The sequence below is a fragment of the Bos javanicus genome, chromosome 6 (genome assembly GCF_032452875.1).
Source record: "Bos javanicus breed banteng chromosome 6, ARS-OSU_banteng_1.0, whole genome shotgun sequence".
NCBI classification, from domain to species: Eukaryota; Metazoa; Chordata; class Mammalia; order Artiodactyla; family Bovidae; genus Bos; species Bos javanicus.
The window spans coordinates 5,402,204-5,428,660 of NC_083873.1; positions in this window are offsets into that span (position 1 = coordinate 5,402,204).

Below are 26,457 nucleotides of genomic sequence, written 5' to 3' on the forward strand. Positions count from 1 at the left end.
ATTAAAAAAAAAAAGTTAAGTATTCTTGTTAAGGGCTCTGAAATTCAAACCCAAGTCTATTTCTTTAAGATTATAATAAATAAACTAATTAGAGGGAAAAAAGCATCCTATAGACAGAAGAGCAGTGGAAATATCTTACAGGAAAGTGGGTTTAAAAGTGGCACCCCATTCCAGTACTCTTGACTGGAAAATCCCTTGGACGGAGGAGCCTGGTGGGCTGCAGTCCATGGGGTCGCGAAGAGTTGGGCACGACTGAGCTACTTCACTTTCACTTTTCACTTTCATGCACTGGAGAAGGAAATGGCAACCCATTCCAGTGTTCTTGCCTGGAGAATCCCAGGGACGGGGAGCCTGGTGGGCTGCCATCTAGCAATGGCACCCCGCTCCAGTACTCTTGCCTGGAAAACCCATGGATGGAGGAGCCTGGTGGCTGCAGTCCATGGGGTCGCAAAGAGTCAGACACGACTGAGCGACTTCACTTTGACTTTTCACTTTCATGCGTTGGAGGAGGAAATGGCAACCCACTCCAGTGTTCTTGCCTGGAGAATCCCATGGACAGAGGAGCCTGGTGGGCTGCCGTCTATGGGGTTGCACAGAGTCGGACATGACTGAAGCGACTTAGCAGCAGCAGCAGCAGCAGCAGCAGCAAGGAACTATAGTAAGTAGGTAATGCATATTGTTGAATGAGTGAATATAGTCCCCTGAAACAATGAGGTTGTCCTGGAGTAACATTAAGCCAATGATAGTTTGAGTTCCGAGTTCTTGATACATTTTCTTTGGTAGAGTTGATATTTTTTAAAAAGTAAAAAACAAAGTCATCTTTTTCTATTTTTCTTTGCTTCAACTTTTGGTCTATAAATTATTTTGAAAGTAAGATTGAACCCTAGTTTGCTCTGCCTTATACTGATGTGCCATCATACTCTGCATTCCTTCTACAATTTCAATCTATTTCCCACCGTTTGTCAACACTCAGTCCTCCTGTATGAGCCAAATCTCCTAACCACGTGTGTCTGCCACTTTCTCAGCTCTACATTTCCTTGATCCCCCTGCTACTTCCCCAGTCTTGCCACCAACCAGGGAGTTGGTGAGATCACTGCCTCCAAAGAAAGTCAAAGGAAGAGGAGGGAAGGAAAAAGACAAAGAAAAGGAGTAATTATTTTAAACTGCAAAATATAGAATGCTAATACTGAAAGAAGCCTAAAGTCATCTAAAATACGCTCTTCAGATAAACTGAGATTCAGAGAAGCAGAATGATCTGCTCTCAGTCACTCATGGAGAGCTCAGAGTATAAACGCCGTTTCTTGGACTTTTAGAGCTTTTCCCTCAGCAGATGATGTATATACCCTGTTCTCACTTCATCACATAATCATTAAAATAAAAATGCTTAATTATTTTATGTTAAATAAACTAAATGTTGAGATGAATGACAAATAGTGTTCTCACAAGAGCCATAAAACATTTCTTCATTATTGCATTAATACTCATAAGTATTTTCATATACACATATATATACATATATACGTCTTTCTCATATACAAAAAAATCAAAAATTTTAAACAAATTGCTAATTTTTAAAAACTAATTTCTTCTAATTTTCACCCTTTAATTTCAACCATGGGTCTGTAGTCAGAGCTGTAAACAGCAGAATGGTAGAATTTGATTAAGATTATGTAAGAACTAATAAAGTAATATGTACTTTATGACTCAAACATGTCATTTGCTCTAAAGCTGTACGATCCAAAAATAAATACAAAAGCCACATATGTCACTGTAACCACATTTTAAAAATGCAAAGGAAGCAGATGGAATTAATTATGTATAAACTACTATAAGTTGAATGTGTTCTTTCAAAATTCATACGTTGAAACTTCATCCTCATTGTGATGGTATTTATGAGGTGGAGCCACTGGGAGGTGATTAGGTCATGAGGTAGAATCCCATGAATGAGATTAGTGCCCTTATAGAAGATTTTTTTTTTCCCCTTGTGGATCTTAGTTCCCCAACTAGGGATCAAACCTGTTTCTCCTTCATTACAAACGTGGAGTTGTTTGGACTATCAGGGAAGCCCCTCGTGCCCTTATAACAAAGACTCCAGAAAGCTCCTGCACCGCTCCACCATTTGAGGACAGAGGGCAGAGGAACTGAGCCCTCACTGAACACCGGACCTACCCACACCTTGGGCGTGAACTTCCCAAAGTTAATAACCAACAGAAAATAAGTGTCTGCTGTTTCAGCCACCCAGTTTATGCTATTTTTTTGGCAGCCTTAACAGACTAAGATATATATATATACACACACACACATATACACATATATATGTACTAAAATATATGTGAAATATCATATCAATATGGAATCAGTAAAAAAAAAAGTTCTTAATGAGCAATTTTACAATTTCATGCTAATAAATCTTCAAAAGTCTTGTGTGATTTCACACTTAAAACCTCAACTGGGTCTAGCCATCTTTCAAGTATTTAATAGTCACATGTGGCTAGTGTACCGTACTTGCAGTACATCTCTAAGGTAAAAAGGAATATTCAAGAAGTTCCAACCTTTGAGTACTTGGCAAATAAATTTTATAAAAATTTCCAGTATCCATAAAAAGACAGTTACACTTTTTTAGGTAAAAAATAGGATTCATTAATTTATTCAATAAACCACAGGATCAAATATGACCAGAAATAGGTTATGCTCTTGACAAAAATGAGGGAGGTTTTTTCCAGACCAAGGGGAGATTTAGCGATGACTGTCTAAAGTGTCCATTATATTTCATTAATATTCTCATAATTATGGTCACATCTCCTTATCAATTCCATCTTTATTTTAAGAAACCAGAAGAGACTCAAAGTACTATAAAACATTATTTTAATGTTTTGGTCTTACATCAAAATGTATGTAATATCAACAAAGTAGTTTAGTACTTCTCAAGAGTATTTTTCCTGAGTGACCATTTCCTTACTGTATTCATGAGCCCATTTACTTTATTTTTGCATTTTTATGCTAGCTTTTTCTTTCACCCTAAAATTTTCTTTCTAAGGATATTTAAAGACAGGATCAAAAAATGGTATATTTCTACAGCATGCGTGCATGATCACTCATATCCAATTTTCAATGACCCCATAGACTGCAGCCTGCCAGGCTCCTCTGTCCATGCGATTTTCCAGGCAAGAATACTGGAGATTTGCCATTTCCTTTTCCAGGGGATCTACCCACCCCAGGGATGGAACCCACTCTCCTGCATTGTAGTAGGATTCTTTATCACTAAGCCACGAGGGAAATCCCTATTTCTGCAGATGACACTTCAAATCAGTACCCTAATACACAGAAATTACTATCATAGGAATAATCCACAAAAATGTGGAGTATGGGGCTCATTGTACAAACATCAAAGAGTACAATAAAAGACAGTTGACTTTCTAGTCACTTCCCACACAAACAACTGCTTATAAAAACCACAGGGAATGGTAGGTATGTAGGCATTGGCCATGTTTTATGGATTTTTCAGGGACAATATTCTAGAGCCCATCTTTTTTGAGAACTATTTTCCTAAACCAAGTCCTAGAAGTGGGCATGATACCCTGCTCTGGCCAAGGACTCATCACCCTTTGGCCATAAGGATTGATTTGATTAAAGATAGGCACGTGATAAAAGTATTTTTCTTCTGGAATCATCAGGAAAGATACTTCTTTATTCTCCCACTGCATGTGAGAACAGTGTACAGTGGGCTGTTTTTACCAGTGTACTCTGGATGCATAGAGATGAGAAAGTCATTTTAAGTGAGTAAGTAAGTGTTAGTCACTCAGTCATGCCCAACTCGTTGCAACCCCATGGACTGCAGCCCACCAGGCTCCTCTGTCCATGAGATTTTCCAGTCAAGGATACTGGAGTGGGCTGCCATTTCCTTCCCCAGGGGATCTTCCCAATCCAGGGATCGAACCCAGGTCTCCTGCACTGCAGGCAGATTCTTTACTGACTGAGATACAAGGGAAGCCCAAAAGTCATTTTAAGAAGCAGAAAATGAGGCTAAAACATAAGAAAAACTGTCACAAGAAAGAGGGGGAAATCTTAGTAATTTTGAGTTAATCAAAGATTTCTTAAACACCAAAAGTACAATACAAAAAAAAAAAAACCTGATAAATTGGACCTCATTAAAATTAAGAATTTCTGCTATTTAAAAGGTAGTATAAAAAATGAAAAATAGGGAGAAAATATTTGAAAATTATCTAATAAGAGATCTGTATCCAGAAATATTTTTAAACTACTAAAATTTAACAATGAGGAAATAAAAATAAAATATAAAATAGGGCACAAGATTTAAAATATACTTTACCAAAAAAAGAAGATACTCAGATGGCGCATAAGCACATAAAAAAGATGCTGAACATCATTAGGCATTATAGAAATGCAAATTAAAGCCACAATGCTTAAATTAAATTAAAGCCACAATACTACTACACACATATTAAAATATTTAAAATTTAAAGGTGGCTCATACAAAGTGTTAGCAAAGATGTGGAATTCTCAAATATTGCTGGTGAGAAAGTAAAATCACACATCTTTTGGCAAACACTCTGATAGTCTCTTGAAAATTAAACATACAACCTACAAACTACAACCTACATTCTACTCATAGGTATTTAGTCAAAATAACAAAAGAATACAGTTGGTCCTTCTTAACCATGAGTTCCTCATCTATCAGCTCAGTTCAGTTCAGTTGCTCAGTCATGTCTGAGCACACCAGGCCTCCCTGTCCATGACCAACTCCCAGAGCTCACTCAAACTCATATCCATTGAGTCAGTGATGCCATCCAACCATCTCATCCTCTGTCGTCCCCTTCTCTTCCCACCTTCAATCTTTCCCAGCATCAGGGTCTTTTCAAATGAGTCAGTTCTTCGCATCAGGTGGCCAAAGTATTGGAGTATAAGCTTCAACATCAGTCCTTCCAATGAATATTCAGGACTGATCTCCTTTAGGATGGACTGGTTGGATCGCCTTGCAGTCCAAGGGATTCTCAAGAGTCTTCTCCAACACCACAGTTCAAAAGCATCAGTTCTTCGGCGCTCAGCTTTCTTAAGAGTCCAACTCTCACATCCATATGTGACCACTGGAAAAACCATAGCCTTGACTAGATGGACCTTTGTTGGCAAAGTAATAAGCTGTCTAGGTTGGTCATAAGTTTTCTTCCAAGGAGTAAGCATCTTTTAATTTCATGGCTGCATTCACCATCTGCAGTGATTTTGGAGGCCCCCCAAAATATATAATCATCCTTGGATACAACCAGTTGCAGGTCAAAAATATTCAAACAAACAAACAACAACAACAACAACAACAAAAACAGAAAATCTCTAGAAAATTTGAAAAAGCAAAACTTGAATCTGTTGCATGCAGGCAACTATTTACATAGCATCAGCTTTGTATTATGTATTATAACTAATCTAGAGAAGATTTAAAGCATATGGTAAGATGCGGGCTTCCCTGGTGGCTCAGAGGTTAAAGCGTCTGCCTGGAATGTGGGAGACCCGGGTTAGATCCATGGGCTGGGAAGATCCCCTGGAGAAGGAAATGGCACCCCACTCCAGTACGCTTGCCTGGAGAATCCCATGGATGGAGGAGCCTGGTGGGCTACAGTCCGTGGGGTCACAAAGAGTCAGACACGACTGAGCGACTTCACTTTCACTTTTCACTTTCGTGCATTGGAGAAGGAAATGGCAACCCACTCCAGTGTTCTTGCCTGGAGAATCCCAGGGACGGGGAGCCTGGTAGGCTGCCATCCATGGGGTCGCACAGAGTTGGACATGACTGAAGCGACTTAGCAGCAGCAGCAGACGATGGAAACTACTGACAGAAAGCAGATCAGCGATCGCCAAGGAGAGAGGTAAGATCAGGAGGACAGGAGGCCGGAATTACAAAAAAGCATGAGAAGCTTTGGGGAGTCCTAGATATGCTCATCGCCTTCATCTTGGTGATGGGTTTCTGAGTGTATACCAAAAGTAGTATACAATGGAAGAAAGAACAATATTTTTATTACACTCTTAAATAACAGCAATTACTAATGAGATGAGTGTGCTTGTCAGAAACTTTTCAAATCTTGACATCAGATTGAACTTCATCACTGTCATTTCCTGTTCCACAATGATCTTCATGTAACGCTTGCTTTTATCACAACTAACAAAAAGACAGCTTTGTGAAGAAATGAGGTCATCTAAAGAAATGTTCAAGTACTTCAGACAGTTGCTGAAACAACATACTGCCTCACGTAGGTAGTTGACGTGGTTTTCAACAACTGTTGATGAATTGAGATCTCCAAATCTAAAATTTCTCATTTTTCTGAATGCAGTTTCAAAGTTTCCTAATGTTATAAGAACTCAAAATGAGACTACTGATTTAATCAGGTATGGTGTGACCTTAGGTAAATTTTTGCAGTTTTCCAATTTTCAGGGGAACCATCTGAATATCCACTTTTTGTAATTTATTCTTTGTTCCCACATTTGCTATATAATTGAAAAGTCACACACAAACTACCGTTGAACTCTTTAAAGAATCTTTGGAAAGAGAATACAGAGACTCTGACATTTTGAGTGAAAACATCTTTGAAAATTTCAAATTAAAAAAATACAGAAATAATCTAATAGGATACATGGTATTATATTTATAATAATCACCTTTGCCTCTGTTGTTATTGTAATTTACATATAAAATATTTCAGGCTATATCGCCTACATTTTATAACTTAATTAAGGAATCTTGTTTACTTGTTTCGGATTATGGTAAAGCAGCCTAATTTGGAGCTATAATATGAGCTCTGTTAGGATGTCAGTTTCTAGAAGAAGACATGGATGCATTCACAAGTTTTAATATCACAGAGAGTATTTATTAGCAGGTTTTTGCCTAACCTTGTCTGGCCTTCAACAGGGTTCAAATTCAGTTAAATTCACATTTCATCTAAACAGCTGCTATCTTTTTTTGCACTTCTTTGCCTCAACTATAATAAGACAGTGGTCTAAATTTGCATAACAATTGAACCCTATCCCAAGAACTTGAAGTGTGTTCTAGCCAAATGCAGATTAAATTGGCTAAGTAAAAATGCACTTCAAATTGCTGTACTCTGCTTTAATAATGAAGCAGAACTCTTAGAAACAACTAAAAAGCAAGTTCTTCAATTTATAAGCTCTTCCTATTATACTGAAACATAGTATGAAGCTTTGAAAACATCTGCAGAGAGAAAACAGGATCAACAAGGCTCCAGCTGTGGCCTCACCACTTAATAATTGCGCTTTTAGCTGACTCCACTACTTGTCTCCTAATTATGCACGTTATTAAGGGGGTCGGAGAAGGGGAGCTATCTCTAATCCATTGATCCATCAAGTCTACCTTTTCAAAAGTGAGGAGGGGTAGGCTTTACCACCAGTGATTTCAATCAAGTTTCCATGAAGTGCAACTCTGTAGTCTGGCTGGAACTTCTGTTTTAGAATTCAAGTGCTCACATTACAGATCATAATATGACTGAATTCAAAAGAAACCCAGAAATCTCAGCTTATCTAGTAAGGATAAAGAAGGCACTCTTAACATCTCCCATTCACATTTTGCTTTATTTTATTAACTGCTTACTTTAATATTTACAGAATATAAGAAGTTTGCCTTTTTCTCAAAATTTTCAATGCTGTCCTAAACTGGTAAGGCTCTTGTAGGATGAAATAACCAGCCTCACACTGGTTCTTCAGCTGAAGGTCAAAGGGTGTGCTAAAGTCACCTCCCAAGGTAAATACACAAACCCTTGTAGGCTGAACAAGTTTGGGCTTAATTCTTGCCATTCACAAATTCATTGTTCTCTTGGGGTATATTTCATAGAACTACAAAGGATGAGAAATTCTACCTCAGAGAATTGTTTATAAGGAGTTATTCACATCTAATAATCTCAAAAGAAATGAGCACAGCTGCATTGAAAACTACCTATTAATTGTTAATCCTATGAGAAAAAATTAGACAATTATTTTTGAAACAGGCCTCATATAATAAAAATTAGACTCCCACAAGTAATTCAACTTCTACTTATTAATTATGAAATCAGTAATTACTAAATTTCCAGCAGTAAAAAATAAATCAGTCATCACTGGAGAAGTGCTGAGTTTTACAAGAGATGATCAGGAATATTCTACTGGCTTTAGAGCTTTTCCCAATATATATACACAGCTCGTTACCATGCTCAACATTTTCAGTGCAACTTAAGGTTGATTTTTCTTTCCTCATATAGTAGTTAAGATTGTACTTCATATTTAAAAAATCACTGATTATGAGTTTAGTCTATTGCTTTTTCTAACAAGTCCATTTCGCTTTTTGAAATAAGTCTCTCTCAGGACACAATAAGTTTGGTTCCAAATTTTCATCATTGAGTAATTCTGAAAGCATGCCAACTTAAAAAAAAAGTCTTATGACTAAACTCTAATAAGCCATAGATTTTAGCCAAAAGTATAGAGCTCAAAAATAAAAAAGGGAGGAGAGAGTGTTTATCTTTACAAATGATTATATATGCCTTATAACAATATTTCTTTTAAAAATTAAGTATTTTAACAAGATAGTTATTTACATGTTGCTTAGAACATAAGTCCCCTTGGTGAGCCAAAGCACATAAATTACAGAACATTTTGGTTACTCCATCAGTTAAAGATATCTTGAAAATCTTACAAAAGTAAAAACTTAAATGAGCCACACAATCATTTAGGCCCTTATCACCTCATAATAACAGTATTAAAGCTGGGAGCCCTCTGTAGTTATATTTTTCAAGTCCTCCTGGTTATCTAAGTCACTGTTGGCAATGCTTTCTAGAGGGCAACTTTCACCCTGTCTCTTTTCCATTCAAAATGCTATAGTTGTTCCTCCATTTTTTCTAAATAAAATACTAATTTCAAAGTCTGGCACTTTTATGGCCCTGAGTAATCTGTTCCAACATGAACTCTAGCTCTACAATGTCCAGGTGCTGACATCATTTCCAGGATAGTTTAGAAGCAAAACAACCTTTCCCTCCCACCTCCTGTCCTGGGGGTATATTAAGAAAGAAGATTTGAGAATTACATCTCTTCTTTCCATACCCTCATTTACCCCCTTCTGAGGAGGCACAGTGACATATCTAATTGACAATTTAGAATCTCCATGCAGGAGAAACTGCAGGTTCTCCTGTCCTTTCCCACTGTTAGGCAAGAAGATAGCTGAGAGCAACAAGAGTCAGCCCCTTCAGCTAAACACACAATGTCTGCCTAGTCCCACAAAGCAGTTTACCAGCCTGGCCCCTAATATGCCCCATCAGCACTCCAAAAGAGTCAGGGGGCCAGAGAAAAGCTCACCAGGCGACTGGTGACTTGCCCTATGCTAGCACATGCCCGCACATCACACTAAAGTAATCTTTGGCAGCTATTGGACTCATTAACTGCTCATAAATATTCCACTAATACATACATCTAATTATAACAGACTGAATTATGGGAAGGACCTCTGCAGTAGAGCATCTTGTTATATAACCTGCAGCTGTCAATCAAGACTGTCAATTAACAACCCCCTGGATTATGCAAATGACCTTGCCTTAAAAACTCTACCCCAGCCCTCTAGAGGCATTGCCTGTCTCAGCGTGGCCCACTTCTCTCTTCAAGTGTTCCCTCTGTTCTTTTCTTTGTGTGTGCTCAGTAGCTCAGTGTATCCAACTCTTTGCAACCTGTCCTTTCTTTCCTTATCATTAGTAAACTTTCTTGCAACAAGTAAGACCTCAGTTTCTTTTTTGCATCCTTACCAAGAACCGAGGCCTATGGCAGGAGGGGTCCCCAGACTCTCTTCTGCTAATACTGCCAACAGTACATGAACTGAGCAGTCTCTGCTTTATCAGACCATCAAGGTAGCAATTGGAAAAAGGCAAATTCAACTCCTGGGGTAATTTTTAGATGCCCCTTTGGTTGTTTCTGATTGGTTGTTTCTCCTAAACCCTATCCAGGCTTTGCAGTAATAATGTGAATCCCACCTAAACAGAAAGTTCTTAAGGATTTAGTCTAAAGCATCTTTGAATCCCAGCATGTAACCTCTTGCCTTATGCATAATGCAAACTTAGGGTTCATAATAAATAATAAATCTATTGGAAAATGTTTAAGACAAAGGCATTCTCTCTGTAGAACATGGTAGAGCACTATGAAAAGCTGAACACTTAATAAATGTTTATTGAGGATAATCTGCATAATGATGTTTTCTAATACTTTTAAATGCTTAGCACCATGCTAGATAAATATTGTTTAAAAAAAAAAAAAAACTTTCTCAAAATTAACCCAGGACTCCAAAGAGATACATATGATCTAAATTCTGCTTATATCCCCAGCATCAGGAAACAGCATACTAGATTATCTTGGGTTTCAGCATAGGTAATAAAGTACAAGAAAAAGAGAAAAAAAAAGAGGAGGAAAAAGATCCTACGAAGTTGTGACCACACATTGCTCTTAAATGAATCTGTCCACTAAGTATGGACAGATTGAATGGACAGAATGAATCTGTCCATTCATTCTGGATGGAGCATACAGTCTGGAGTTGTACAAATGATTTGAGTTTGTCTCAACTCTTGGCATCCCTAGGAAACTGGAATGTGAAATAGTACTGTTTAAGGGGATGACAGAGGATGAGATGGCTGGATGGCATCACTGACTCGATGGACGTGAGTCTCAGTGAACTCCGGGAGTTGGTGATGGACAGGGAGGCCTGGCGTGCTGCGATTCATGGGTCACAAAGAGTCGGACACGGCTGAGCGACTGATCTGATCTGATCTGATCTGATCTGATGGAAAGATTTATCTCTAACTTTGATGGTTAGAGAATGAAGGTACTTTTCTGTAATCAATGACTAGCAAGCAGCCAAAGATAACAAAGTTCAAAAAGAAAAATGACAGTACGAAAGATACCAGAGAAAAAATAATAGGAATAGATCTGCAAGTACATCCAATATTAAAATTATGAAATAAATTAATATTAAAACAAATATACTACTCCTATTTAAAGAAATAAATGACAAATGAAAATATCTGAAGAAGCAAAAACTCTAAAATATCTGATAAATAACTAATTTAAATGTCATGTAATTATTAATTTTGCAAATTCATTGGCCACATTTGAACATATGTGCACAAGACAGTTAGTGAACTGAAATGTAGATCAAAAGAAATTACCACACATGAAACAAATGTAAGTTTCAGAGGACTCCATTTGTGAAGTCTCCCAGACATTCAAAATTAAGAAATTAAAGACACAGTATCTGTCTCATATAACCTCTTCAAGGATACATAATGGGTGAAGACACTGAACTAATGACTTCCTGGAGGTCAAGATCAAACCTTGCCAAGGACAAAAGAAAGACACAACAGAAGGACAATTTCATTCATGAACAAAGATACAAAAATTCTAAACAAATTACTAGCAAATTGAATCCCACTATTTATAAAAAGACTAAAACCACGAATAAGTTTAACTCAAAACTACAAAATAGGTTGAATATTGTGACCTCTATAAGTCTATATAAACTAGGCATAGAAAGGGAGCTTATTTAAACACACACACACACATAGAAATAAAAGAAATAAATATATGAGTGGTCTAAAATACACAGTAGAAGTGCATGATGAGCTATTGGAAATGCTCTTTTCGATATCATGAACATTACAATATTGCTGCTTTCAATACTTTGCTTTATCATTTCACTGGTGCTTCTATCCAATAGGGTAAAAGTAGAATTCAAATATAAGATATGGGGAATGAAATGCACTGTTCAATACACTGGTAACATACTTCAACAATTGGGTCTACACAGGTAAATTGGATCTCTGCAAAGCAACCCACACAAACATTCTTTCTAGTACACAAGGATTTAAAATACTGAAAAGAAAACATGGGAGAATATTGCGATACTAGAATAAAGAAAATTTCTTAAACATAGCACAACATAAAAATTTTACCCCAAAAAATTTATCAATTAGATTACATCAATTTTAAGAACTTTTGATTATCAGGAACATGTGGAAACCTATGCTTCAATAAAGAAAGTGGAAAAGAGACCAGGGAGGAGACAAGACGGCATATTAGAAGGACTTGAGTTCACCTCCTCTCATGAAAAACACCAAAATCACAACTGCTTAACAACTGCTGACAAAAAAAAAAAGACTACCAAAAATGATATTCAACATCCAAAAACAAAGAAGCCACAAGAAGATGATAGGAGGGGTGGTTTACCAACATAATCAAATCCCATTCCCTCTGGGTGAGTGACCCACAAAAGTGAATATAATTGTACCTCAGAGGTTTTTCCACAAGAGTGAGAGTTCTGAGCCCCACACCAGGCTCCCCAGCCTGGGGGTCTGGAAACAGAAAGAGGAGACCCAGTAAATCTGGCTTTGAAGGCTGGTGGAGTATGACCACAGAATTCCACAGGACTAGGGGAAATAGAAACTCCACTCTTGGAGGGCACACACAGGATCTTGTGTGCACCAGGTCACAGGAGAAAAAGCATTGACGTCATAAAGAGACCGCGCAAGACCCACCTGCTAGTATTGAAAGGTCTGCTGCTGAGGGTGGGTTGGGGGGCGGTGCTGGCTAACACAAAAGACCCTCAACAGCCAAAGCAATACTGAGAAAGAAAAAGGGAGCTGGAGTAATCAGGCACTCTCATTTCAAACTACACTACAAAGCTACAGAAATCCAAACACTGTGATACTGGCATAAGAACAGAAATACAGATCAATGAAATAGGATAGAAAGCTCAGAAATAAACATACACATAGAATCCACTAATCTACAACAAAGGAGGCAAGAATACACAATGGACAATGGATGATGTCTTCAATAAGTTATGCTGGGAAAGCTGGGCAGGTACATGTAGAAGAATAAAATTAGAATATTCTCTAGCATCACACACAAAAATAAACTCAAAGACATGGGATACTATAAAACTCTTAGAGGTAAACATAGGCAGAACATTCCTACATAAATTGCAGTATTTTTTTAATCTACCTTATGAAATACTCAAAGTAAAAACAAAAATAAGTGGGATCTAATTAACTTAAAAGCCTTTGCATAGGAAAAGAAACCATAAACAAAATGAAAAGACCATTCACCTAATGGGAGACAACATTTGAAAATGATATGAATGATAAGGGATTAAAATTTATATGCAGCTCAATATGTTAAAAAAATCAAAAAAATGGACAAAAGACCTAAATAAAAATTTCCCCAAAGAAAACATACAGATGGCCAAAAACACAGTAAAAGATGAACCACAAATTATTAGAGAAATCCAAGTCAAAACTACAATGCCTTACTCCAGGCAGAATGTGATGTATGCTTAGTTGCTTGGTCATGTCTGACTCTTTGCAACTCCATGGACTGTAGCCTGCCAGGCTCCTCTGTCCACAGGGATTTTCCAGTTCTCCAGGCAGGAATACTGGAATGGGTTGCCATGCCCTCCTCCAGGGGGTCTTCCCAAACAGGGACCAAACCCAGGTCTCCCACATTGCAGGCAGATTCTTCACCATCTGAGCCACCAGGAAAGACCACCAGTCAGAATATCCATCATCAAAAAACCTACAAAAAATAAATGCTGGAGAGGGTGTGGAGAAACAGGAATCCTCCTACACTGTTGGTGGGAATGTACATTGGTACAGCCACTATGAGAACAGTATGAGGTTCCTTAAAAAACTAAAGATACAGCTATTTTTATGGTCCAGCAATATGGACCAACAATCCCAATTCTAGGGTCCAGCAATCCAAATTCTGAGCATATATCCAGAGAAGCCTATAAGTTGAAAAGATACACTCACTCCAGTGTTCACTGCAGCAGTATTTACAGCAGCTGAGATATAGAAACAGTCTGAGTGTCCACTGACAGGTGAATGGATAAAGATGTAATACATATATACAATGACTATTACTCAGCCATAAAAAGCAACAAAATAATACCATTTGCAGCAACACGAATGGATCTAGAGAGTATCATACTAAATGAAATGTTAAACAAAGGCAAATATCATGATTCATTTATATGTGGAATCAAAAAGATGATACAAATGAACTTATTTACAAAACAGAAAAGGACTCAGAGACTTTGACAACAAACTTACAATTACCAAAGAGGAAAGTTGGTGGTGGGCAGAGATAAATCTGGAGGTTGAGATTAACATATATACACTACTAAATATAAAATGAATTATCAAGGACCTATATAGCACAAGGAATGCTACTCAATATTCTGTAATAAACTACATGGGAAAAGAATCTGTAAAAGAATGATTAGCTATACATCTGAGACTAAAACAAAAAAAAATATTATAGATCAACTATATCCCAAAATAAAATAAAAATAAAATAATATGATGCTTCTAACTGCTAGGTATTTTATCAAGTTTTAAAAACTTCTATAGATTTTCTTTCATTGTTTAAGACCTTTCAAAAATCATTTAATGATTTACTAATTGATATCCTTTTCATGCTGGTTTCTATAGCATACTAGGCTTCCCCTGTGGCTCAGTGGAAAGGAATCGACGTGCAATGAAGAAGATGCAGCTTTGATTTCTGGGTTGGGAAGATCCCCTGGAAGAGGAGATGGCAACCCACTCCAATATTCTTGCCTGGGAAACCCCATGGGCAGAGGAGCCTGGCAGGACTATAGTCCATGGGGTCACAAAAGAGTCAGACACAACTCAGTGACTTAGTACATATCTAAGGTGGCTGAGTGGCACTGGAGTGGCGAGTAGGGCGGCTGCACGCAGAGAGGAGCTACCCCACGTACAAGGTAAGGAGCGGCAGCTGTGCTTTGCTGGAGCAGCGGCGAAGAAATACTACACGTCCAAGGTAAGAGAAACCCAAGTAAGATGGTAGGCACTGAGAGAGGGCATCAGAGGCCAGGCAGACTGAAACCACAGTCACAGAAAACTAGCCAATCTAATCACATGGATCAGAGCCTTGTCTAACACAATGAAACTATGAGCCATGCCATGTAGGGCCTCCCAAGACGGATCATGGTCGAGAGTTCTGACAAAATCTGGTCCACTGGAAAAGAGAATGGCAAGCCACTTCAGGATTCTTGCCTTGAGAACCCCATGAACAGTATGAATAGGCAAAAACAAAGAATACTGAAAGATGAACTCTCCTGCTCAGTAGGTGACAAATATGCTACTGGAGATCAGTGGAGAAATAACTCCAGAAAGAATAAAGAGACGGAACCAAAGCAAAAACAACATCCAGCTGTGGACGTGACTGGCGATAGAAGCAAGGTCCGATGCTGTAAAGAGCAATATTGCATAGGAACCTGGAATGTATGTCCATGAATGAAGGCAAATTGGAAGTGGTCAAAGAGGAGATGGCAGTAGTGAACGTCAGCTTTTTAGGAATTCAGTTCAGTTCAGTTCAGTCGCTTAGTCATGTCCGACTTTTTGCAACCCCATGAATCACAGCACACCAGGCCTCCCTGTCTGTCACCAACTCCCGGAGTTCACTCAGACTCACGTCCATCGAGTCAGTGATGCCATCCAGCCATCTCATCCTCTGTCGTCCCCTTCTCCTCCTGCCCCCAATCCCTCCCAGCATCAGAGTCTTTTCCAATGAGTCAACTCTTTGCATGAGGTGGCCAAAGTACTGGAGTTTCAGCTTTAGCATCATTCCTTCCAAAGAAATCCCAGGGCTGATCTCCTTCAGAATAGACTGGTTGGATCTCCTTGCAGTCCAAGGGACTCTCAAGAGTCTTCTCCAACACCACAGTTCAAAAGCATCAATTGTTCGGCGCTCAGCTTTCTTCACAGTCCAACTCTCACATCCATACATGACCACAGGAAAAACCATAGCCTTGACTAGACGGACCTTTGTTGGCAAAGTAATGTCTCTGCTTTTCAATATGCTATCTAGGTTGGTCATAACTTTCCTTCCAAGGAGTAAGAATCTTTTAATTTCATGGCTGCAGTCACCATCTGCAGTGATTTTGGAGCCCTACAAAATAAAGTCTGACACTGTTTCCACTGTTTCCCCATCTATTTCCCATGAAGTGATGGGACTGGATGCCATGATCTTCGTTTTCTGATGAACTAAAATGGACTGGAATGGGTGAATTTAACTCAGATGACCATTATATCTACTACTGTAGGCAGGAATCCCTTAAAAGAAATGGAGTACCCATCATAGTCAACAAAAGAGTCCAAAATGCAGTACTTGGATGCAATCTCAAAAACGACAGAATGATCTTCATTTGTTTCCAAGGCAAACCATTCAATATCACAGTAATCCAAGTCCATGCCCGACCAGTAATGCTGAAGAAGCTGAAGTCGAATGGTTCAGTGAAGACCTACAAGACCTTTTAGAACTCACATCCAAAAAAGAGTCCTTTTCTTTATAGGGGACTGGAATGCAAAAGTAGGAAGTCAAGAAACACCTGGAGTAACAGGCAAATTTGGCCTTGGAGTACAAAATGAAGCAGGGCAAAGGCTAATAGAGTTTTGCCAAGAGAAAGCACTGGTCATAGAAAACACCCTCTTCCAACAACACAGGAGAAGACTAGAAGACTCCACACATGGACATCACCAGATGGCCAACACCGAAATCAGACTGATTATATTCTTTGCAGCCAAAGATGGAGAAGCTCTATATAGTCAGCAGAAACAAGACTGGGAGCTGACTGTGGCTCAGATCATGAGCTCCTTATTGCCAAATTCAGACATAAATTGAAGAAAGTAGGGAAAACCACTAGACCATTCAGGTATGACCTGAATCAAATCCATTATGATTATACAGTGAAAGTGAGAAATAGATTTAAGGGACTAGATCTGATAGAGTGCCTGATGAACTATGGAATGAGGTTCATGACATTGTACAGGAGACAGGGATCAAGACCATCCCCAAGAAAAAGAAATGCAAAAGAGCAAATTGGCTGTCTGAGGAGGCCTTACAAATAGCTGTGAAAAGAAGAGAACCAAAAGCAGAGGAGAAAAGGAAAGATATACCCATTTGAATGCAGAGTTCCAAAGAATAGCAAGGAGAGATCAGAAAGCATTCCTCAGTAATCAATGTAAAGAAAGAGAGGAAAATAATAGAATGGGAAAGACTAGAGAGCTCTTCAAGAAAATTAGAGATACCAAGGGAACATTTCATGCAAAGGTTGGCTCAAAAAAGGACCGAAATGGTATGGATCTAGCAGAAGAGAAGATATTAAGCAGAGGTGGCAAGAATACACAGAAGAACTCTACAAAAAGATCTTCACGACCCAGTTAATCATGATGGTGTGATCACTGACCTAGAGCCAGACATCCTGGAATGTGAAGTCAAGTGGGCCTTAGAAAGCATCACTACGAACAAAGCTAGTGGAGGCAATGGAATTCCAGGTGACCTATTTCAAATCCTGAAAGATGATGCTATCAAAGTGCTACACTCAATATGCCAGCAAATTTGGAAAACTCAGCAGTGGCCACAGGAGTGGAAAAGGTCAGTTTTCTTTCCAGTCCCAAAGAAGGGCGATGCCAAAGATTGCTCAAACAACTGCACAATTGCACTCATCTCAAATGCTAGTAAAGTAATGCTCAAAATTCTCCAAGCCAGGCTTCAGCTGTGAGCTTCCAGATGTTCAAACTGGTTTTGGAAAAGGCAGAGGAACCAGAGATCAAATTGCCAACATCCGCTGGATCATCGAAAAAGCAAGAGAGTTCCAGAAAAACATCTATTTCTGCTTTATTGACTATGCCAAAGCCTTTGACTGTGTGGATCACAATAAACTGTGGAAAATTCTTAAAGAGATGGGAATACCAGACCACTTGACCTGCCTCTTGAGAAATTTCTATACAGGTCAGGAAGCAACAGTTAGAACTGGACATGGAACAACAGACTGGTTCCAAATAGGAAATGGAATATGTCAAGGCTGTATATTGTCACCCTGCTTATTTAACTTATATGGAGAGTATATCATGAGAAACGCTGGGCTTGAAAAAGCACAAGCTGGAATCAAGACTGCCGGGAGAAATATCAATAACCTCAGATATGCAGAGGACACCACTCTTTTGGCAGAAAGTGAAGAAGAATTAAAGAGCCTCTTGATGAAAGTGAAAGAGGAGAGTAAAAATGTTGGCTTAAAAATCAACATTCAGAAAACGAAGATCATGGCATCCAGTCCCATCACTTCATGGGAAATAGATGGGGAAACAGTGGAAACAGTGGCTGACTTTGTTTTTTTGGGCTCCAAAATCACTGCAGATGGTGATTGCAGCCATGAAATTAAAAGAAGCTTACTCCTTGGAAGGAAAGTTATGACCAACCTAGACAGCATATTAAAAAGCAGAGATATTAGTTTGTCAACAAAGGTCAGTCCAGTCAAGGCTATGGTTTTTCCAGTAGTCGCGTATGGATGTGAGAGTTAGACTATAAAGAAAGCTGAGCACAGAAGAATTGATGCTTTTGAACTGTGGTATTGGAGAAGACTCTTGAGAGTCTCTTGGACTGCAAGGAGATCCAAACAGTTCATCCTAAAGGAAATCAGTCCTGGGTGTTCATTGGAAGGCCTGATGTTGAAGCTGAAACTCCAGTACTTTGGCCACCTGATGCAAAGACCTGACTCATTTGAAAAGACCCTGATTCTGGGAAAGATTGAAGGCAGGAGGAGAAGGGGATGACAGAGGATGAGATGCTTGGATGACATCACCGACTCAATGGACACGAGTTTGGGTAAACTCAAAAGTTAGTGATGGTAGGGAGGCCTGTCATGCTGCAGTCCATGGGGTTGCAAAGAGTCAGACACGACTGAGCGACTGAACTGAATTGAAGTAAACTGAAGGCTTTGATATAAATCCCCTAATATTTTAAAATGCTATCACTAGCTTAATAAAAAGCAGAAATGTTTATCAGTGGGACAAAAAGGAAGTGGAAAGAAAATTCATAACTTAGAGGAAATATTTATAAACATATTACTTACAAAGGATTAATAACCAGAAAATGTGTTATAGGATATGTATTTAGTTCAGTCACTCAGTTGTGTCCGACTGTTTGCAACCCCATGGACTGCAGCACACCACTAACTCCCAGGGCTTACTCAAACTCATGTCCATCTAGTCAGTGATGCCATCCATCCATGTCATCCTCTGTTGTCCCCTTCTCTTCCTGACTTCAGTTTTTCCCAGCATCACAGTCTTTTCCAAGGAGTCAGTTCTTTGCATCAGGTGGCCAAAGGATTGGAGTTTCAGCTTCAGCATCAGTCCTTCCAATGAATATTCAGGACTGATTTCCTTTAGGATGGACTGGTTGGATCTCCTTGCTGTCCAAGAACTGACTCCTTAGAAAAGACCGTGAAGCTTGCGCTTCATCAAAAATCATTAAAATAAGACACATGGCAAGTCTTAAAATAAAAATGATCAAAAACTTGTAAAAAATGCTAACTTTATTAGTAATTAAGGAAATCCTAAATAAAAACACAATGAGCTATCTTTCTAATCTACCATTTTGACAAAAATTATAAGCTTAATAATTCCATGACTGGTGAAGATCTGGGGTAATTGGAACTCATAAATATCCCCCCAGCATCAGACTTACCAGTTCATGAATAGTTGTATGTTCATCCTATGCCACAGTGAAAACAGACAACTATAAGTATGTGGAGACCCAAATATTAAAAGAAAAAAATTCATGGATGGAAAAAGCAAGCCACAGAATATGGGCAGCATGGTTCCATTTCACTGTGCTGTGCTGTGCTCAGTCACTTCAGTTGTGTCCAACTCTTTGCAACGCTGTGGACTGCAGCCTGCCAGGTCCCTCTGTCTATGCGATTATCCAGGCAAGAATACTGGATTGGATTGCCATTTCCTCCTCCAGGGAATCTTCCTGACCCAGTGTTTGAACGCACATCTCTATATCTCCTACATGGTTAGGCAGGTTCTTTACCACTAGTGCCATCTGGGATTCCATGTATATGATGGCATAAAAACCAGGTCTAACTTAAAAGCATATTGTTTAGGGATACAATTACAATGGGTAAGATCAGATCAGATCAGATCAGTCACTCAGTCATGTCTGACTCTTTGCGACCCCATGAATCGCAGCACACCAGGCCTCCCTGTCTGTCACCAACTCCCGGAGTTCACTCAGACTCACGTCCATCGAGTCAGTGATGCCATCCAGCCATCTCATCCTCTGTCGTCCCCTTCTCCTCCTGCCCCCAATCCCTCCCAGCATCAGAGTCTTTTCCAATGAGTCAACTCTTCGCATGAGGTGCCCAAAGTACTGGAGTTTCAGCCTCAGCATCATTGCTTCCAAAGAAATCCCAGGGCTGATCTCCTTCAGAATGGACTGGTTGGATCTCCTTGCAGTCCAAGGGACTGTCAAGAGTCTTCTCCAACTCCACAGTTCGAAAGCATCAATTCTTCAGTATTCAGCTTTCTTCACAGTCCAACTCTCACATCCATACATGACCACAGGAAAAACCATAGCCTTGACTAGCCAGACCTTTGTTGTAAAACACAACACAAAGTTTCAGGTAACAGCTTCTCAGAGGCGGGAGGTTGATGGACTTCAGGAGCATCCGCGTCACTGGAATGTGTAAGGATTTCAGGAGGCTAGACTGAAAGCAGCCTGAGAGCAGGGGCCAATCCTTTCTCGTCTCCAGTTTATTTCCCGAGTCTAAGAAAACACATGTCATGCAGCATGCTGTATGCGCTCACAGACATTCATCAGCTACATGAGTGAACATGTGGCCTTTGTAAACTGTAAAGCTGTGCAAATCAAAATATTCTCATTATTTACTATAGTTTAGCCTGTAGAATCACATAGGAGGCAATAAACTATAACATTCAGGAACACGACTGAAAGTTTGAGGTTAACTTGAAACTCTTTGGCAACATTAATTAAAAATTTTAATTACCAAAAATGTGATACTTAAAATTTCATTTAAATGGACACATGAGGACTTCAGAAAAAGACAAAAAAATGAATGAAAACTTGAGAAACTTGAGTTGGTCAAGTCTGCAAGTTCTACCACATAAGTTTTTTTTTTTTTTTTTTTTAGAGAACAGTTCACAAGTTGGAAGTTTGTGAAATGTGGTTAACATGGAAGTAATTGAGAGTGCTTGTGAACTGAAATGCCCCTCTACCAATGTGTCTCCAATTAAAAAATAAGACATCAGATGAATTTAATGTTCATTTTATTTGAAGTGTGGAATCAAGACATAGTAATCCAGTGTACATTTGCCAGTTTCCTGATTTTTTGGCTCCATTATCCAACTGTCCTGCTGAGATGTTTGTATATTATATGTGAAAAATATGTATTTGCATGTCCATTACAGCAAAGTCATATAATCCACACTATATATTGCTCCCGGCTGTGTTTAATGGAATCTATCCAACGAGTGAGCAAAGTCTTCAAGTTACAAACAATATTCAAAGAGAACTTTCATCTCAACCAGATACTATGCTTTGTTCATGTTATTTACACAGCATATTTCCATTTACATATAATTTGAGACAGATTGCCAATAAGGAAGATTTGTTTAGAGGAAAAATTGCATGTTTTGAAGGCCAAGATCATTATTTTATTTATTTTTTGCTTATTTGCTTGTCACATCACTGGAATTATGTCCAAATAATAGTCTGAAGATAAAATTTCATGAAAGAAATCTGTTTAAAAAAACATGTTTTATTTTGAGAATGGGTAGCAAACACATATTAACAAGCTCCCCTTGTATTTACCTTAGCAACTAACTGTGAGTCAATCTCCTGGATATATTTGGGAGACAAGATGATGAGAGACTAGAGAATTGCCTTGTTTTCCTAAGACAGGCTTGTCTAAGAAAAAGCCTATATCTGAATTAGGGTATCTCTTCAGAGTTTGGTTTTCCCTTTGCGCATACACAGAACAGTTTATTGTGCTATAACTTTTGTTTTTTTAAGTGGCAGCCATAGTTACTAGCCATCGGGATTTATTCTAGGGCTTTGTATGTTCTCTATAACATTTAAAAATCCCTATTAGGTTTTAGGTAATGTAATATTGGTATAACATAAATTTCACAAATTACTATAAGGTTCAGCAAACTACTTTATATAACATGTTATATTAAAATCTCTACATTTTTTATATTCAAGTGGTTTCTTCAAAAACACTGTCATCTTTTAAAAAGTAATCATAAATTCAGGCTTATCTTCACAATGCAAAATAAAGTTAGTGACTAGTTCAGTGGATCTTAGTAGATCACATGATATTCAATATTTTAATCAAAATTATTTAGACAGATTTAAATGTTTCATTTTTTACTATAAAGACATACTTTTATAAATATTTCATAAATCAAACTTATTAATATTTTTACTTTGCTTACTAGTAATAGTAATATACCTATGAGAAGTCAAATACCCATTAAAAATTGATACTTTGCAAGAATAATTTGGTGTTTCAAATACTCAGAAGTCTGTCTCAATTGGATGAACTCTTGGGATAGTTGACCAATTTTGTGTCCTGTTTTGTATGGTATGTTCAAAATCTTCCAGCCCATCTCAGTATTGACTGATAATATGTAAACAAATCATTTTTTTTCAGATCTCATGGATCTGTTAAATTGCTGAAGTTGTTTTCAATAAAAATATTTTTTCAATTTTATTTAAACAGATTTAGATCTAATCTGTTCAACCTGTTAATCATCGTCAGGTGCCAAATTCCAGCTGGTTCTGAATGTAGCTGTATGGCTTTACTTTCCATATTCTTTGAGTTAAAATTCTACTACTTATTTGAATGTCATTTAATGTAACTCATACATTTAAAATAAAACCACCAGGTAAAATGAGTTCTGGCTTATTATAAAGAGGCTGTTAACAAATTAGCATTACATATACAGATGGTTGTGGCTCAGCAGCTCTGATTTAGACAAGAGAAACAGTGACCTGAACTGATACGGATCACCATGTCTCAGCCTCTAATGCGTTTGTGAATAAATCCGTGTTTCATCACGTTATCCAATTGCTTTCAGTATTTCTGGAAGGTGTTCTACCAAGAATCTCCATGCTGTTCTTTGAGAAAACAGAGTCTGCTCTTAACTAGGTAATCAATTAGAAGGCATTTTAGTACATCAGAAAAAACTGAAACGTAGTACTAATAAATGCAAATTCTATCACTTTTAAAAGGGATACTCTGCAATCACTTTCAATATTTGAGTTTTTGGTGACATACCTTCAGCTTACCCTCATCATTAAGAAGGGGAAAAAATCTTACACACAAATTCTAACATAAACCAATGTGCATACTGATCTGTGTTGGGAGAATCTGAAGCAGAACATTTTGGTAAACTTAGGATAGTTCTTTTGACCTCATGAACATATTGAAGAAACTTTTTAGATTTAATGTGTGTGAAATACATTCACATAATAAAAGTACTGTTTTGTACTATCAGTGACACATGTAAAGAGCAGCCCTGATCGTCAGCTAAACATAGATGGTCACCCATCCCTCAGGCTCTCCCAGCTCGAGCTCACTGAAGTTCAGAGGAACCTCACGCTGAGCCCAGAGCAAGAGGGATGAGGCTAGATCGTCAGCTCCGAGACTCAGAGACTGCCTGGGAGGCCAGGATACGATGTCGCTGGGGGCAGACTGAAGCTGTCATCTGTGAGTATTAGGACACAGGAGTAAACATAGAGGCTGAAAACATCCTGGTTGAATTTAGAGGGGGGAAGGAGTCTCTGGGGTCAAAACAGTCATGCCAAAAGGACTAAGGTAGAATGACATGTATCTAAGAATTATTAAAAGGGATGTTTACAAGCATATTAGTATATGTTTCCAACCTTATTCACAACATCCTTTTTTGTAATGTCACCTTCTTCAAGTTACAGTGGCTATAGAGTACCTAAGACACTGCACAATACCTAATAGACAGTTAGTCCTTAAATTAAAAAAAAAAAAAAAAACTTGCAAAGATCACATGCATTTCATTGAAATCCATTTCCTGGATAAATCTCATCTAAAGGCCTTACCTAGTATCTCTTTTCCCTCAGTCTTTTCTGGTCGCCTCTGTTGAGTGATTCTAATCCTTATGTAATTCCAGCCACTTCAAAAGCCCCAGATATAACAATAAAATTATTGTCATGCCCTCCTCCAGGGGATCTTCCCAACCCCAGGGATCAAACCCAGGGAATAGAAATGAAGCCAAATTACCCACCAACGATAGATGACTGATATATTGGACAAATGCACTCTAAACCTCACAAGTCAAGAAAGAGTAGCTTCAAAACTCAACCTAAATTCAGCTGTACCAGGCAAAACTGAAAATTTTATTAAACAATTTTATAATTTCTAAAATCAATTTTTATAGTATAGAAACCCTAAATCTGTTGTGCAGACAAAAATAATGAAATGCTTACTTTGTCATTTTTCAGGAAAGGTTATGTATAAAAAATATTACAAAATATATCTAATTTATCATAATAAAACAGCCTTGAAATATGGAAAACTATTTTTATTTTCAGATATTTACAATCACATATTTAGATAAATACATGTATTTCACTTTTGGTGGAAAATGTTCATTCACATGCTTCGTGCTTGGGCTCAGTTGTGTTTGACACTGCGATTCTTTGGACTGTAGCCTGCCAGGCTCTTCTGTCCATGGGATTTTGCAGGCAAGAATAGGGGAGTAGGTTGCCATGCCCTCCTCCAGGGGATCTTCCTGACCCAGGGATAGTCACAGCTACTATATATAAATCAAAAGAGCCCTTGGCTGGGGTGGTGAGGAGGGGGTGGGGGGTTATTTTTATTAATAATAATCATTGAAATTTCAAGAATGTAAGATAATTTCTCCTGATCACATAGCTAATGACCTAAAGCCAGCTCAAATGTATTTGTCTGACTCTAAAATTGTTTTTCCATTGCGGATAATGATGAATGACAGCCTCATTTTGGTCTTGGGGTCAGTGGTTAGCAATACATTGAGATAAGTACTGTCATCCTTTGTTTAGTATTTTTTCATCAACAATATCTTCCTAATATGTCAATATTCACATTTTTAACATAGTCAACTTGTATTTAAGTCTAGAATAAAACACTCTCAAACTGAGAATTGAAATTGTCAAAAAATTGTCTCATGTGAAAGCACATATGTTTCTCAAGTTTCAGCTCCATGTTATACCTCCAAATAATTCAAATTTTGAAATTCTGAAAAAGAATATATATACATGTAAATGGACTTCCCAGGTGGTGCCTGGCAGGCTACAGTCCATAGGGTCACAGAGAGTCGGACATGACTGAAGTTACTTAGCAGCAGTAACATACATATATATAATTGAATCACTTTTCTATACGCCTGAAACACTGTAAATCTACTAAATGTTGTGCTGTGCTTAGTTGCTCAGTCATGTCTGACCCTTTGCAATCCCATGGACAGGCTCCTTGGTCCATGGGGGTTCTCCAGGCAAGAATACTGGAGTGGGTTGCCATGCCCTCCTCCAGGGGATCTTCCCAACCCAGGGATCTAACCCAGGTCTCCCACACTGCAGATGGATTCTTTACCATCTGAGCCACCAGGAAGCCCAGGAATACTGGAGTGGGTAGTTTATCCCTTCTCCAGGGGATCTTCCCATCCCAGGAATCGAACTGGGGTCTCCTGCATTGCAGGTGGATTCTTTACCAGCTTAGCTAACAGAGAAGCTCCCCCAAAATTCTGACATTAAAAAAAATTTTTTTGGACATAGTCAAATGAAATTCTCAAGTTGAATGTTTTGTTCATATTCAAAATGATCTGTACTATACTTTCTTGTTCTATTTCCTTTGGCAACCCTGACTTCCCAAAGTAAAAAGTAAAGCATTACTTCAAAGGTTCAAGGGACTTAAGCCTACTAGCATCAAAAGTCCACAGTAAAAAATAAAAACTCATTATTTTATCAATGATATTCAGTAGTTTTATACCTAAGCCCCTAGAACTCTGGATAATACTGAGTATATGTAAATTGGCAAGGTGGAGATGATCATTAGAAGTGATGGGCAGGGCAGCACACTTCTCTATTAAACTATTCACTACAAACAAGAAGGCCTCATGCACTGCTACTGTAAATTATTTTCTCTCCTTAATTTTAGTATTTATCCTCCACCTTACAACCGCAACACACTCAAATACACAGAATAAGAAAACTTCACCCCACCTTCTGGAAGGAAACTTCCTTTCCTTTAGTTTTAGGACATCTGCTCAGCATAGCTATGATGGTGCTGTTGAAACACCCTTCTTCACTAGAAGACTGCATGTGTGGATCTGCATAGATGAACTCTGGAGGGGACCAGCCCAGTGCACTCACTTGAATTGTCCTTTAGCTTTTCAGGCAGTTCAAGTGCCTTTGAAAAGAGCAGGAATAAAGTGGCTGCTGATTAAGCAGAGGGGTTGACAGGGGAATAGGTTTGTTGATGTTTGAAAGTCACACCGCATGGACTACAACTTTTAAAATGTAAATGCATGGCACAAA